This window comes from Meriones unguiculatus, chromosome 9 (assembly GCF_030254825.1).
Source record: "Meriones unguiculatus strain TT.TT164.6M chromosome 9, Bangor_MerUng_6.1, whole genome shotgun sequence".
NCBI classification, from domain to species: domain Eukaryota; kingdom Metazoa; phylum Chordata; class Mammalia; order Rodentia; family Muridae; genus Meriones; species Meriones unguiculatus.
The window spans coordinates 73,186,540-73,202,740 of record NC_083357.1 but is presented as its reverse complement, the minus strand read 5'-3'; the positions used below and the strand labels follow the sequence as shown (position 1 = coordinate 73,202,740).

Below are 16,201 nucleotides of genomic sequence, written 5' to 3'. Positions count from 1 at the left end.
AGACAGCCAACATTGACCTCTGACCCCACACATTCATGCCCACACTCACAGGAACACACACACACACAAACACACACACACACACACACACACACACAGGATAAGATAGTGTGTCTACTCCAGGAGATGATAGTCTAGAACTAAAAGACAGTGCGAGGCCCTGGTGTAGTTTCATGGACTCCTGTCTGTTCATGTTTTTGGTAGGTGTGTATTCTATAGAGAAATGTCATGCGTTCCTTACAACTTGATTTATTAAATTTTCCTCATCTGACCACCTCTATGGAACCCATAAGAGAACCGATGACTCAAGCCAGTGCTATTCCCCACATCTGCACAGTCAAACTGGCCATGGAACTTGAGGAGAGGCAACCGAGGAATTCTCAGATACTCAAGAGTGTGAGCCGGATGATGGGAAAGAACTAAAGTTCCATGGATGAGGGATCCAGGCTGAGCTAAAGGAACCTGGTCTTTGCTGTCAGTCTCATTTGTGTCTAAGGCTCAGGAAGCCTGGAGTTTATCCACATACAGGTGGGAAAGCGCTTGCCATGCACACAAGAGGACTGGAGTTTGGACCTCCGGTGCCCACACTGGCTCTACAATGGTTTATTAGTTGACAGAGGCAAATGGGCTGCAGAAAGTATACTCCCAGGAAACGCAGAGCTCACCCAGCTTCCTTTCCATCCTGGAAGACAGCACCTGGCTCCAGTGCGCCTTATTGAGGTGTGTGTTTGTTTGTTTGTTTGTTTGTTTGTTTTGTTTTGTTTTGTTTTTTTATCACACCTTGCTTACTCTCCCACCCAGGCCCAATTTTTGAGTTTTCCACTCTTGAGTGTTAAGTAGACACCCTCCAACGGGCCTCATATAAAATCAACCTCTATGCTTCAGTATTTTTACTCTCAGGGCCAGCCTGTTTTTCTGCGGCTCTGGGCTCCTTTCACATTACCCTTCTAGTAGACAGCTGGGTTTTCTCTACTTCGGTTGCCTGACCTTTGGACCAGCTAATTCACTGGGTGACAAAGTCTGTCCACCTCACAGTTCCGGTACTAGGAGCCGGCTGTCAACTGTCTGTCTTCTTGCCTGGTGCTGTCTGATACACTCTGTGGCTAACCAGCACTGGGAAGTCTCCCTTGGATTTTTCTCACCAAGGATTTCATTTTTTGCAGGTGAAAAGAGTGATGCAGATAAGAGAAATATGAGAGAATGGAATGCGCCACAAATAGGCTCAGCATGCCTTTAGAACAGATATGCAGAGATTTGGTAATGGTCCCGGATCTAAAGGGCAATGTACTTACCAAATATGCCTGTGCTCTGGGCTAAGAAAACAGGTTCTCCGTCTCCTTAGCAACCAGAATACAAATACATCTTACCTGAATTATCCAGTCTCTTTGTCAAAGCCACTCACTGCGAGTGGGGGAAGAAACAGGTGTTTGGTGAAAGAGTCCACGTAATAGCATTTATCCTTCTGTCTGATGGGGTGGTTAGCTCTTCAACCTCATTAGCACTTCTCTTGTCTCATTTATCACCCATGCCTTGACTTCCTGGTAAAAGGTTAACACAACCTCACCTTTCCCTGTCTGTCAGCACCATTCAAGAGACTGATTTAAAAAAAAAAAAATTGCAAGTTTTTTCTGGAAAGTTCAATTCATAGAGACACATCTAAATGGCCAAAAACAGTAACTATAAATAGCCTCCTTTGCTTGTGAGGGTCAGACCGGTGTTGTCACCACCGTGGACCTTTCCCCCTCCTGAGGAACTTAATATTCCTGCTTTGTTCTGTGACATTACAAGCCATGCCAGGTATGAAGTGTCTGATAAAAATCACGTCCAGGGAACTGCCTGATCAGTTTGACCATGTCAGGAATTGTATCTAACACTTAAACCTGTCTGAGAGGTGATGTCTCTAGAGAGAAGCAGCAAATGGACAGGGTAGGAGCCAAATTGGGGCTGAGGAGTAGATATCGGGGTAGGAGCACCAGTTCTTCAAAACAAGTGAGGATCAAACATGGGAGAATGAGGTGGGCTGCCTCCTGCCCCCTCCCTGAGCTGGGTCTTTTTCAGGATGTTTGGAAACGCAGAGGAATAGAAGATACCTGAGAAGAAAATACACGTGCACCGCCCCATGAGGATCTGGCTACACACACTAGGACCTCTGTCATGCATGTGGAAATCCACGTAGTAACGCAAACCACAGAAGTACCACATGTTAGCCTAACCACAGGACAACTGCCAAACATAAGTCTGTGGGGAGAGGCTTTTCCATGGGTTGAAACATAGGCTGTTTTCTCGCCAACCCTTGGAACTCGCTGAGCTTGTAAAAAGAGGGGGCTGAGGCAGTGAGGAAGAGGTTTGGAACAAAGAGGAACGCCTACCGGTTGCCAGAACTCTCCTGGTGGCGAGGTCATGATGTGGGAGGAAAGCACGGCCACGAGGAATGACTCGGGCCGCATCCCAAGGCAGCCTCTTCATAGGACTCAGCCAGAGGGTGTCAAGCAGCCAAACACAGAGACAGAGACCTGACGTGGGGCTGCCTCTGCCCTAACAGGCCTGGGGCTTAGCATGGAGCTCAGGATGATTTGTTGACAGAGCTACATTTCTTGGAAGCAGGAGAGGAAGATTTATGGGAAACGATTGCGCAATAATATCTCTCCCGAACTGAGCTCTGGTGCAACTAGCAGATTGTTGTACCTACTGCTATTAATTTACATAGCTGGTAGTTTACACCTACTCAGCTGGAGTACCTAATAGCTATGGAAGGGAGATGCAAGTATTTGATGCATATCAAATGCTTTGCATGTGGCACGGCTTGTATTGTCACAGAACAAAAAGGAGGATGAAGTCCCTCCAGATGGGGAAGGGTCATAGTGCAGGTCTGACCCTCACGTGCAAAGGAGGCTATTTATAGTTACACTCTTTGGCCGTTTAGGTGTGTCTCTATAATAAATTTTCCAGAAAATCTTCCTAGCCAAAAAAAAAAAAAAAAAAATTTATTAGTCTCCTAAATGGTATTGGCCGAGAATGGTGAGGTTGTACCGACTCTTCACCAGGAAGTCAAGGCATGGCTAATGAATGAGACAAGTCAAATACCGGCCTCAGCTCCTCACACCTACCAACTTACCCTGAGCTCGAGCCTCGTGCATTGGGTAGCATCGTTTCTGTTCCCACTTTTCAGAGGGAAAATGTGAACTATAGTTTCTCTGGTTTATACCTTCTGGTTTAACCAAATATAGGCATACAGAAGATATCAGAATATCAGGTTCTTCTGGTGACTGTGCTGTCACATGAGGAATTATTAGCCCCTTGCCCCTGTGCTTAAAAAAAAAAAAAAAAACATTAAAATGACTATCAAACATACAGACACACATTAGCATAGAAGCATTAAAAGCAGACATTGAACTTGACCTGCGCTTCAGGGTGGAGACCTTGGCCCAGGTAGTCCTGAGAGCAGCATGCATGTGAAAGGCTTGAGCTGAGGCAGATACTGTGCTCTGAGCCCCACTAGGATGGAGTCTCCCGAGAGGCAAGACAGAATTCTTAAGGGCTTGGCAGTGGGTGTCACTCTGCAGCCTTTTTATGCTTTTCTGCATTCTCCACACATTATCTTTCAAAAAAAAAAAAATGATCACACAGACAACATGACGATGCTAGATACTCCTCTGCAGGTGCTGGTGCACCTGAGAACCTTCTGTGCTTGTCATCTGCCCGTTGATGCTGTCTTCTGGTTTACTGGATTCTGAAAGATCCCATAAAACAAACTCTGCCTTCCAAGTCAGCCCTGTTTTATCACTTTAGCCTAGTGTGCTTTGCCTACGACTGTTACTTTGCTTTGAAGAAACAAAATAAGCCGTAATGTAAGACACATCATGAGCCAGGCTGCATGGGGTAAACCTGTAATCCCAGCTTCTTTAGAGGCAGAAGCAGACACAAGCTGGAGACCCGTCCTGACTGCAGTGTGCGTTTGAGCCTTGTCTGGACCAGTCTGTGAGACCCTGTCTCAGAGTCAAAAAGAGACCCGAGGATATGCAGTTGATAGAGCACTTGCTTAGCATGTGTGAGGCAAGGAGGAGAGAGGAACAAGGAGAGAGAGAAATGAGACATTATTCAGAGACATTACTCTGAAGGCGAATGAGCCCTCCATTTGTTTACTTACTATCATGTAGAGTCTGTAGTTCATGCCTGGTATGATGCTTACTAAAATGTGTTTCTCTCATGGCCCCACCATCTCCATTTTGCCTCATAAAAAAATTACTTTGAGGAAGAAATGGTATTTTTCTTATTGATGAGCAAAAAAAAATAAATCTTGAATGCATGTAGTTTGAGAGATGCTAAAGTGAGGATAAGAATGGAGTCAGGGTTACACCATCATTTGCTGACTACGTTAGTGTTTATATTTCTTAATTTAAGACACAGATTTATAAATAGCTTTTACTCATTTATCTACTGAGTTGTCTGCTCTTTTCTCAATTATTATATTATAGCTCCTCCTTTGTAATACATATCAAATAGATTTTTCCCATAGGTAGGAGTTTATTACTTGTGTAGCCTAGGCTGATCTAGAACTAGCAATCCTCCTGCCTCAAGCACCTCAGTGCTAAGATCAGAGGTATATGCTACCAGCTCCACCTTTTAATTTTAATGAAAAGGTAAATAAAAGAGAGCCAGCAAGATTGCTCAACAGGTAAAGGCATTGGCCACCAAATGTGAGGATCTGCTCTGATTTCCATCTCCGGGACCCCCATGGTGAAGGACAAAACTGACTCCTACAAATGCTCCTCCAACAACCATATGCACAGCGTGACACAGGAGTATAGCCATCCCACCCCACACACAAAATGCTCAAGTAAATGTAAAAATTTTAATAACTTGTGTTGGAGGTTGGTCTGATGTGTGTTACTGGTCCTTAAGATCTGTTTACACCTATGTTTGTTTTATCTATACCTGGGCAGGGCAGAAGAGGGTAGGCATGGCTAAGGTTCCTGGGCTTTGGAAGACAGAGAGGATCATGGGAAACAGACAAATGGAAGGAGCGAAAGAAGGAGGACGCCACGATGGGTTAAATGGAAAAGAAACCATGTAGAGCCAGGAGGAAGGACTCCAATAATGACATGAAAAGGCCCAGATGAAGAATAAAAGCAAGTTTTTATAACTTTATGGATGGAAGATGGGATGATTAAGGAGGATGGCATTGGATGGGGGCTGGGAGATGGATGGTGGGGTGATTCAGACAGCATAGGTAGGAATATCTGCCCAGCCGAAGGTAAATAAGACAATGATAAAATCTAACAGGTGTCTGTGTCTTATTATTTGTGATAGTGGGTTATATAATACCACCATGATAATCATAGGGCTAATAATAAACATTAGATAGCCCAACATTCTTTTATAATTGACTACAACAAACTTGTTTTAAGATTTTATTTGGGGTATCTTAATTAAACTTTAGAAAGCCACCTTTGTATTTATACCCAAATTGTAAGAAATAATACAGACAGATCTACTTGACCCTTTACCTGGTTTCCTCTGGGGACAACATCCTGGAAACTGCGTCACAGAATGTCACAGCCACGCTACTGATGAGACCCCTGGTGTCGCTCTTCCACAGCCACACTCTCTCGACCTGTCTCTTTCCAAATCTGTGACCATGGAAACCGTTAATCTGGCCTCAATTTCTGGACATTTGTCAGTTCAAGACAGTGTTGTGGAAATGAAACTGCATGGTGTGTAATCTGGGGTTTGACGTGTCCTTCTTCTCTGAGTCCCCCTCGCCCCAACTCTGTGTAGTACTGGAGACTCATGCAGGCTGCCGTCTGAATCTTTAGCTTTGTCTGCTTATGACCAAGCACAGTTCTGTGCCCTGGGTGTAGCACAGTTTGCTTAACCTTTCACCCTTGGATATTGTCCTGAGTTTTTACTTACGTGCTACATGGAGAGGTGCGTAATGACGACTCAGTGTGGCTCTAATTGTCACTTCTCGAGTGGCTGCTGAGGTGGACATCTTCACAAGTGTTTGTTCTCTGCACATTTTCCTTGATGCAATGTCCTCTTATCTCTTTCGTCCGTTTTTTTTTGACGCAGCATTTGAGTTCTTTGCAGTTCAGTGTTGAGACTTCAAATATCAGTTCTTTTCCAGATGTGTGTTTTGTAAAGTTTCTCCCATTGTGTAACGTGTCTTCTCTTTCCCTCCAGAGTGTCTTTAAAAAGAGTGATGTTTTTCACCTGCAATTAATCGATTTTCTCTTCTATAGGTGGCGTCTTTGGTGACAAAGGTGACGGCTTTGCCTGGTTATCGAAGGCATCCTATGTGGCAGCTCTGTGGATTACCTGTTCAAGGTGACAATTGATTTCCTCCTCAGTGAAGAACCCAACAGAGACAGAGACAGCATGGCTCCCAAATGAAAGCCATGGTGTCATCTTTTTAAATTTTTTTTATTATTATTTTTAAAACTATGTGTATGCATCTTGTGGTTCTATGTGTGTAAATGCAGTGCCCAAAGGGACAAGAGATAGCATTGGATCCCTAGAGCTGGTGTTAAAGGGTGCTGAAAGCCATGCAGTATGGCTGTTAGGAAACAAAGCTGAGTCCTGAAGAACAGTAAGCACTTGTAACAACCCCCATCCCCCACAGTATCTTGTATGACCTAAATCTCAGAGGCGACATATCGTTTCATTTCTCTAAGACTACAATGGCCATTCAGACAAGCTCTGACGTCAGACGAGAGGACAACACAGCAAATGCATAGCAAGAGCTGAAGGTCAGTGAAGTCATCCTAAATGTTGACTAACGCAGCTACTGATGCAGGGGCTAAGCGAAAGCTCGATGAGAAGATTACCTTAATGGTTTAGCCTTGTTTATCAATACGACCTATCAAAACCTAACTGATGTGTGTGTGTGTCTTTATAAGCGTTTCAAAGTTGGTTGTCTTTTTGCTTGTTTTCATTTCGTTTAGTTTAAGGGTATTTCTTTTTTTCTAAGCATTTATAAAGTAGCCATCTTCTAAAATGTTCTTTTTCTCACCGTGTGTCTGTATAGTCAGTTCTTCCACCACGTGGGCTCCAGAATCCAAACAGATTGGCAGGCTTAGCAGCAAGCCCCTTTGCCCTCTGAGCCATCTCACTGGCCCTGTTTTCTTTTCTTTCTATGCTGAGAGGTAAAGAATAATCCACACCCCTTACCACCCATTTCTTGAGTTTGGCTAGTTTAATTCTTTTAAAGCTATTTTTATTGGCTCTATGCCTAATGCCAACTTGTATGCTTGGATCTGATTCCATCATTTTAAGCAGTATTGATTTTTTTTCTTTACTACTTATAATTAAGAGATAAATTATTTAAATTTTCCTAATACCATCTCCTTCCAAACTGTCACCAGTGTCACCATTATTTTCATATCTTCAAGTTTCTCTTTCCTTTCTCTTGAGGCCCAATCCAGGGTACCAATAATGATGTTCCAAGAGGTGATTAAGGAGTAGAGAGGAAAGTAGATCTTGACAACAGAATCCTTGTGTTGTCTTTGTTGCCTTGTCTGAGTTGATTCAGCCATGCAAAGTATAGCTAACTCCTCTTTCCCAAGATGGCAGTGGAGACCACCTTGCTGAGTTCTCCCTTTAGTTCCATAGACACTAGCGTGATGGGGGAAGGGGCTTATCACATACAATACAGGACATGAATTAAAATGTAATTTCATACACTAGTGTTCTTTTTAATATATAAAAATCTCAGGCACGTTGCAAACTTACTCATGGTTCATTTGAGATGGGAAGCTAACTGGGCATGCTGTATCTGTCCTTGCTACATCTCGGAATCCTAGATAAGCGGAAATGAGCACACCCTTACCAACAGAAGCAAAACCGTAGGCCCTGCAAGGAAGCCTTGGTGAAAATCACACCATCAGAAGCCCCTCGGAACCCAGACCTGCTAAGGGGCAGCCCCGGGGAAGTGGCATCATCCACATGGAAGTTTCCCAGAGCTGACCTGGATGGCCATTTATGTAGCCCCAAGTTTCCCCATAAGCACAGCTCCGCAGCCCTCTCTCTGTCTTTCGTACATACGGTTTGCTCCAATGCACCTGTACATGCCGCTTCTCCACCTGATTCGGATTCGGATTTACTAAGTGCCTATACTGTGGCTGAGTACCCTGTGTTCTGTCTTCCTTACCTTCAACAGCAACCCCCTCCCACACACACACATAGGGAAACATCATTTACTTTTTTTTTAATTCATATCACCATTCATCATCTCTCCTTTCTGCAACTGCCTAAATACTTTAAAAATTCTTTAAAAATACTTTTTATTTATTTAACTTTATTTTTTTTTATTTTTTTATCAGTTACATTTTATTAACTCTGTATCCCAGCCGTGTCCCCATCCCTCATTCCCTCCCAGTCCCTCCCTCCCTCCCTCATCTCCACCGTGCCCCTTTCCAAGTCCACTGATGGGGGGGACCTCCTCCCCATTCATCTGATCCTGTTTTATCAGGTATCTTCAGGACTGGCTGCAAAGCCCTCCTCTGTGGCCTAACAGGACTGCTCTTCCCTTCGGGGGTGGGGAGACCAAAGAGCCAGTCATTGAGTTCCTGTTAGAAATAGTCCCTGTTCCCCTCACTTTGGGAAACCAATTGGTTACTGAGCTACCACAGGCTACATCTGAGCGGAGGTTCTAGGTTATATACATACATGGTCCTTGGTTGAATGTCAGTCTCAGAAAAGACCCTGTGCCCAGATATATTTGGTCCTTGTGGAGCTCCTATCCTTTCCCCATCAGACTAACTCCCCTTCTTTCTTATGAATCCCTGTACTCTGCCAAAGGTTTGGTCATGAGTCTTTGCTTTGAAAACACTGCTAGCTAGAGTCTTTCAGATGCGCTCAGTAGACTCCTGTCATACGTTCAATGCACATCCCAACTGTCTTTCTAAACGAGGATTGATCATCTTACCCCATGTCCGCTCAATTGATTGTCTTTTTTAGGTGTATAGATTTCATTATGTTTATCCTATCTTATAGGTTTAACTTTATTTTATGTGCATTAGTGTGAAAGTATCAGATCCCTTGGAATTACAGACAATTGTGAACTGCCGTGTGGGTGCTGGGAATTGAACCCAGGTCTTTTGGAAGAGCAAGCAATGCTCTTAACCGCTGAGCCATCTCTCCAGCCCCCATCATTTACTTTTATTGTAAAATAACAATGTCCCAGATGAGGAAACTAAGCTCCAAGAAATGCCTATTGACTAAGAAATTCACCAAGACATTGTCAAGACGGCATAACTATGACAGTTAAGAAATTCCTTTTTAGGCGAGAACCACTCCCAGAATGCTTTGGCGGGTCCCTGCCTTACACTATCTACATCAAAGGCTCCTTCCACTCTCTCCTCCCACCCTTGGCCATCTTCTCATCTCCACAGGAACTAAGAAAGTGGAGCATGTAAAAGAGAGAGGTGGAGACAGTCCCTCCAGGAGGAGGGTGTCAGGGAGCCACTGGGATTTGCTGACAACCACGGGATCAATACATAGAAACAACATGCTGCAAGATAGACAAATGCCACATTGTCGGAAGAGGCAAAGGAGTAGTGGTTTGCCAGCAGAGAAACCTGCTCAGCCTTGTAGTGCAATTTATATTGACAGCTGTGATTTGAGTTCAACCCATTGGCTTGGACATGGACTGCATGATTCACACCTTGAAAGGCTACGTGTATCTTTCAGCTCACGAGCCTGGCTCTGTGCCCCTCTCTCTTGCTCTAGACTGCAAGCTCAATGTGGGCAGGTGTCTCTCCTTTTGTAGACTCGTGTTTCCCTGTTGGAGCACCGCTTTGGCCAGAGCTGAGCTTGCGGACGTTTCTCGCTAAGCCCAGAAGCTGACCCAGGGAACCCTCCATTTGCTTTTGTCTGAAGCATTTATTTCTGCCGTCACTTGTAATCATTACTGTTACTGAACTGTAAGGATCCAGAAAATCGTAAGGAAAACAGAGCATGTAGGCATCCCGGGGCCCAGGGCCTAAAAATATCAGCTGGCTTGGGTCAAGCCTTCGTTAGTTTCTGCTGCAAGCTACAGAAATCCCTCCCACACGGTGGCCCTTGGACAGAGGCTGTCTTCAGTTTCATTTATGGTGATTGGGAAGGAAGGACATCCGAGCCTGGGAAGGCAGACATTCCTCCCAAATAGAATGAAGACTGTTTAGGCAGATGCCCTTGCCAGGTGGCATTTGCATTTGAGCCTGTTCTGTTGAATGCTGGGGGACAAAAATTGCCCTCCCATCCCTCAGGTTCAGAAGAAAGCTCCCCTTTGCAGGCTGAGAAGCCATTTTCAGCTTTGGGAGAGAAATAAAGCATGCCATTGTCAAGGCTGTGCCTGAGAACATCGTGCTCTCCTCTCGGCCCTGCTGGCTTGGCCAGTGTCAAAAGAGCCTAACAAAGCTGCCTACCATGAATCCCATCCTTCTGGCTGGCCCAGCTGGGTCCCGCACCCCCCTGCCCCCAGTTCCACTTGCTATTCGAACGCTGTAGAGTTTGGTCCAGGACAAGCTATGACTCCTGCTCATTTTAGACTTAGCAGCACTACAAGTATTTTCATATCCTTAAGAAACAACCCCCCTCTCTCTTTCCTTCCCCTTCCTCTCTGTCTCTCTGTCTCTGTCTCTGTCTCTGTCTCTCTCTTTATGCATGTGTGTTCATGTCTTTATGTGCAGGTATGTGCATGCCATGGTGAGCAAATGGAGGTCAGAGGAAATCTTGGTATCAGTCCTCACCCTCCACAGTGTTTGAGACAGGGTCTCCCACTCCAGCTGACCTATGAACTTTGGGGATTCTTCTGTTTATGCCTCACACCCCTCTATAAGGAACAGGAGAACTATAGATGAGCTACCACCCCTGACTTCTAGTTGGGTTCTAGGGATCTGAACTGATGTCCTCACAAATGCATGGCAAGTGTGTTGCCCACCAAGCCATCTCTCCAGCCTTCCTTGTCACTGTTTTCAACAAAGGGAATTCTGAGTGTTATAAGATCCTAAGCACACAGCTTAGTCTGACACCCTCAAGAGAATAAAGAGGAGGAGATACATGCTAGAGGAGATACATGCATGAAACTCAGCCACTAAGCAAGCCTCTACTTGTTCCTCAGGGCCCTGGAGCCCCATGCTTGGCTCTGACACCTGTCACCATTCCTGAGTGGACCCATGGGAGACAGCCTATTCAGGAAAGGCATCGGGTTTTCCTGTTAATCCCTTACCTTGGTCCCTGTGCCTAGTGTCTTGTTCATTGTGTTTTTACTTCTTCGCCTGTGATGCAGAATAGGAATGTGGTAATTGTCATATAGAATGGGAAAAAACAAAGAGAAATGTGGGTAAACACCATTCTTTAACAACCCATAGGATGCAGGGAATGTGCTGGCTCTTTGTCTCCATCTGTCTTGAGCAGGGACAGATGTGCACATACATGTACATGTGAGTTTGACATCACAGGAATCTTCTTTTCCTTTTTGGAATTTGTTCCATTACTCACTTTTATTTCTTTGAAAAGTATCCTTTGCTAGAACATTCTGTCTCGAAGCCTCCAAAAGAAAGCACTCGAGCCCATAATAGATAAGAGAAGTTACATAAAAAGCAACACCTTTGAGGGAGGAAATAATGAGACTTTGAATTGCTGCACATTCTTGGAGACTCATTTGAGGCAAGTGACTATACAATGCTGAACCCTCATATCTACCCAACCTTTGGGAAATGGCTTAGAAGGTATCACTACTTCCCAAGATGATTTTGAGTACAAAACAGAATAGAATGGACAGCAACGAACCTGGCTGGTAGCAGATGTCTAAGAATAGAAATAACCAACATTATTTAACTTCTCTATGATTGGCAGTGCCCTCAGCATCTTGTCTAAATGACCTCACTTCCTCTTCATCAGTCCCCTGAAAGGCTGATTCTGAAGTTATCTACAATAATATGGAAAGTTGAGCCTTGTATGGCTCAACCCAAGGACCACAGCTGGTAGAAGCAGAGGCAGGATTTGAATCCAGCTTCTGCACTGCCTGCTGTGTGCTGGGTGGAAGCTTCAAGTGTCATTGTCATGTTTCTTTGGCTTGTAGAATTTTTTAAATTTTCTACCTAGTGCTCACCATTTCAAAATTAGGATGGGTTTCACAATGCTGGACTTTTCAGTTACATCTACAAATCTGATATTCTGGGCACCTCCGTGTTCTCAGATGGCCATGGTGGCTGCAGCTTTCAGTGGCTGACACCACTGGACAGATGGAGATGGTCCCTGTTCATCTTCATGTTCATACATTCATTTCTCTGTGGGAAGCCAGACGCATGGAAGGCTGAGCTCTCTCCCATTGCCTTTCCATCCATCTCCATCACTGTCTTTATGAGCTTGTTGGACAATGAACCTGATGCCCAGATGTGGCCCCTTTGCTGAGTAAAATTCCTTGTTTACCCTGGCACCTCTTGAATCCTAGTCATTACTGCTTGCTGCAACTCTCAGCATATTAATGACAGACCAGACCAATGCTGTGGGATTCCTCCAGGGCTCTGATGCTCCCCCTGTGCTGGAAACTCTGGAAAGTCCCAGAAACATCCCTGAATCTGAGACTGTATCATCAGTTAGGCTTTCTCTGTCTCATGCTATGCTCCCACATCTGTCTCAGCCCCGCCTTTACCTCAGCTCTGTCTTCAAGCATTATTGTGGTCAGCTCCCATCCTGTCTCTCTAATAAGTCCGCTAACTGCCCAAAACGTTTTATACAACAACTTCATAGTCAACTTTACTAAGTCTTTCTCACAGCTTCCGGCGCAAGACCCATGAAATTACATAGGACCCGATTAAAAGGGCCTCTCACTTGAGTCAGTGATCTGCCACCGCATCTTAAAATCTCAAATGATTTTTTAAGTAAGAACCTATCTTGTTTATTTTTCAGTGGGACCAGGAAGTGTGTAATGGACCTTTACTCATGTTCTAAGTCAAGAAGTTTTAACAGCTCCTCACCTCAGCGGGATTTTGTTTATGTGCTACAGTAGGGCTTTGCTGAGCCCAAGGTCTGGGCTCTCCATGCCGGATAAATGGATTCATGACAAAGAAGAGCCCTCTGACGTGCACACAGTTGCCAAGTGCAGCCAGGTGGGGACATCCGACCTACCAAAGATAGCATTCCAAGCTTGCTCCAAAGCTCCACGCTAGAACCTACTCCTGAAGTCAGGCTGACCTCACCTATCAACCCTGTTCTCGTTATCAGCCTTTCACTATTCTCCAGCACCTGGGAATAGTTACTTCACCTCTCCTCATTACCCAATCCTGCCGACTTTATCAAGCCAGCTCAGTAACTACTGTTTAGTCTCTATCAGGCATGGAGCTAGTGTAGGGACAAAACTATAAAAGGCATGCCATGGTACTTCATGGTACTTGCTGGTACTTCATGGTACTTGCTGAAGTTCACAGTACAAGCATGAGGACCTAAACGACAATAGGAGAGAGGTGTCATTGAGTTTGAAGGATAACTATAATTACCACAAGCTTGGTGACCGATAAGAGCAGAAATTTCTCGTCTAGCAGTTTTGAGGAAGAGAATTCCAAAACCATGATGTTAACAGGCCCACACTTCTTCTGGCTTTTGGGAAGGATCCTTGCTTGCTCTTCCAGCTTCTGGCGCTCATGGCAGTTCTACCATCTTCATCTTTATTGCCCTAGACACTTGTCACTGTACCCAGGGACTGCTTGTACAATACACGATGACCTCATCTTCATATACACAGTTAATTACACCTATGTAGACACTGCTTCAAATTAAGGTAATATTCACAGGCTTCAGGGACTAGACTGGGCACATATCTTTTGTAAGAACCACTGTTTAACTTACTTTAAATACCCACTTATGGCAGGAACAACTAAGCCTAGACTGAGGGATTAAGGGAAGTCTTCTTACATAAGACAACATTTAAATTAGGTGAGGCAAAGAGGGTGCTGGGATAGAAACGTTTCTGACAATAGTGTATTTAAAGATCCCAGGATGGATTTGGGGTATGGATTCCTGAAACTCACAGAAGTTCATTGTGCCTGGAGAACGAACTATAAGGATGAGAGAAACAGCTAGGAAAGTAATCAGGCAAAAGTCAAGAACAGACTTGAAAACAATATCTTGGACCAGTGTGATAGGGAAGTGTCAAAGGGAGTTAGGAAACGGAAGAGTCCTGTCAGATTCAGGAAGAGTGCCTGGAACAGTGGGAGTGAACCAGTACCTGAGCAGACTGGTGGGAGAGGAGTTACATCATCTAGGCTGTGAATTATAAACTAAGACAAAGTAGAAGGCTTGGCGGTTTGAATGACAATGGTCTCCACATGTTCACAGGGAATGGCACCATTAGGAGGTGGGGCCTCATTGGAGGAAGTGTGTCACTGAGAGTGGGCTTTGAGCTTTCAGATGCTCAAGCCAGGGCCAGGGCCAGGGGCTTATTTTCTCTTCCTGCTGCCTATGGATATAGATGTAGAACTCTCAGTTTCTTCTCCAGCACCATGTCTGCCCGTGTACCACCATGCTTCTGGCCATGATGACAGTGGACTAATTCTCTGAACTGTAAGTCAGCTCCAAATAAATGCTTTCCTTTATAAGAGTTGCCATAGTCCCTCTCCATATATGTTACAGTTACGTAGCTTTGGTCTTCCTAAAAATAATATCAGGGGTTGTCTCTGACTCTTTTGCCTGCTTTAGGGACCCTTTCCTCCTATTGGGTTGCCTCATCCAGCCTCAATATGGGGGGGAGGGATGCCTGTAATTTTATATGCCATGGTTGATTGATATCCATGGGAGCGTGTCCTTTTCTGAAGAGAAACAGAGGAGGAGTGGAGGGGTTGGGCAGGCAGAGGAAAGATGGGGTAGAAAGAACAGGGAAGGGGGAAGCAAAATGGTGGTCAGGATGAAAAAATAAAGGAAGACTGTATCATATTAAAGAACATTTACTATTAACCTATTTGTGCATTTATCTTAAAGTATATTTCACATAGGAAGCACTCACATTTTTGAATCAAATCTTAGGATCTCTGGTATAAGAATACTTTGATTTGGAGACAAACGTCATATATATTTAACAAAAATATATGTAACAAAACTCTGTCCAGTTTCCCTTGGCAATGTATTATAAAACTGCAGAACACTATCACTGTTGAGATCATTGACGCTGATAAAATCTATCAAATTTGTTCTCATCTCTCAATTTTATTTGAATTCATTTTTGTGTTTATGTCATTTGTCCAAATGTGAAGTTTTCAGGAATGTAGTTGTTTCATGTGTCTACTGCTATAATTAAGGCATAGAAGAGGTCTATGAAAGTCAAAGCCCTTGGGTTTCCAACCACACATCCCACCTGCCCTGAACAGCCATAATCATTAACCTGCTATCCTTTTACAGCAGCCTTTTGCCATTGAACACAATCTTATCTGTGAGTTTTGTATAAATGTTCTGTATTAAGTTGAGGTTATTTTCATCAAGTTTCTAAGTTTAGAGTTCTTTTCCACTAAATAACAGATGTGTGCTAAATTTTATAAAATCAGGGGGGAAAAAAAGTTGCTGTGGTCATGGTGCCTCATCAAAGCAACAAAAGCCTAACTAAGACAGAAGGGAAGCGAAACGTCAGTGAATTCAAGAGTTTACTCAGAGACAGAATCAGCAGGATCCTGGTAGTGGATGTGTTGTGTGCAGGGAGAAATCAAGAAGAGTCCCAAGCACCTGGATTCTGGTTTGCACAGTGATGAGGTAGGAAGGAAAAATGAAATTCAGTTTTGCTGAGCACCAAGGGAGGAGTTTCTGCTGTCCCTTGAGTAGCCACTTGGAGACTCGGTGGACATCTGAACTCAGAGTTCCACACACAAGAGAGGAAAGTGAGGCTGAGGGTGTATATGTAAGAATTGTCACCGTGGGTGGTCAGCACAAGCAAGGGTCTGTGGCAGGCAGCCAAAGGCCCACAGGGTTCTGACTGCTGTTAGCCATCCTTGTATTTGTCCCTCAACTCCCTCAGACACCAACGATGCATACTCGAGTTCCTTGTATAAAATGGCACAGCGTATGCAGAGGACCCACACAAAACACCATTAAGTAACCTCTAGAGTACTTATACATAATATAGTGGAAACTCTCTGTGAATGCTATTACATTATACTGTTTGGATAATAGTAACAAAGAAAAAGTCTGCACATGTTCAGGACAGACATAATCTTTTTTCTGAATATTTTTG

General features: G+C 44.2%; 1 long non-coding RNA gene across 1 annotated transcript; it reads left to right on the top strand.

Moving 5' to 3' along the window:
• Positions 1 to 614: 614 nt before the first annotated feature.
• On the top strand, positions 615 to 6,844 carry LOC132656639 (uncharacterized). Its single transcript, XR_009594357.1, has 3 exons — positions 615 to 720; positions 6,243 to 6,327; positions 6,675 to 6,844. It is a non-coding gene; the product is annotated as an uncharacterized LOC132656639 (long non-coding RNA).
• The last annotated feature ends 9,357 nt before the right edge of the window (positions 6,845 to 16,201 follow it).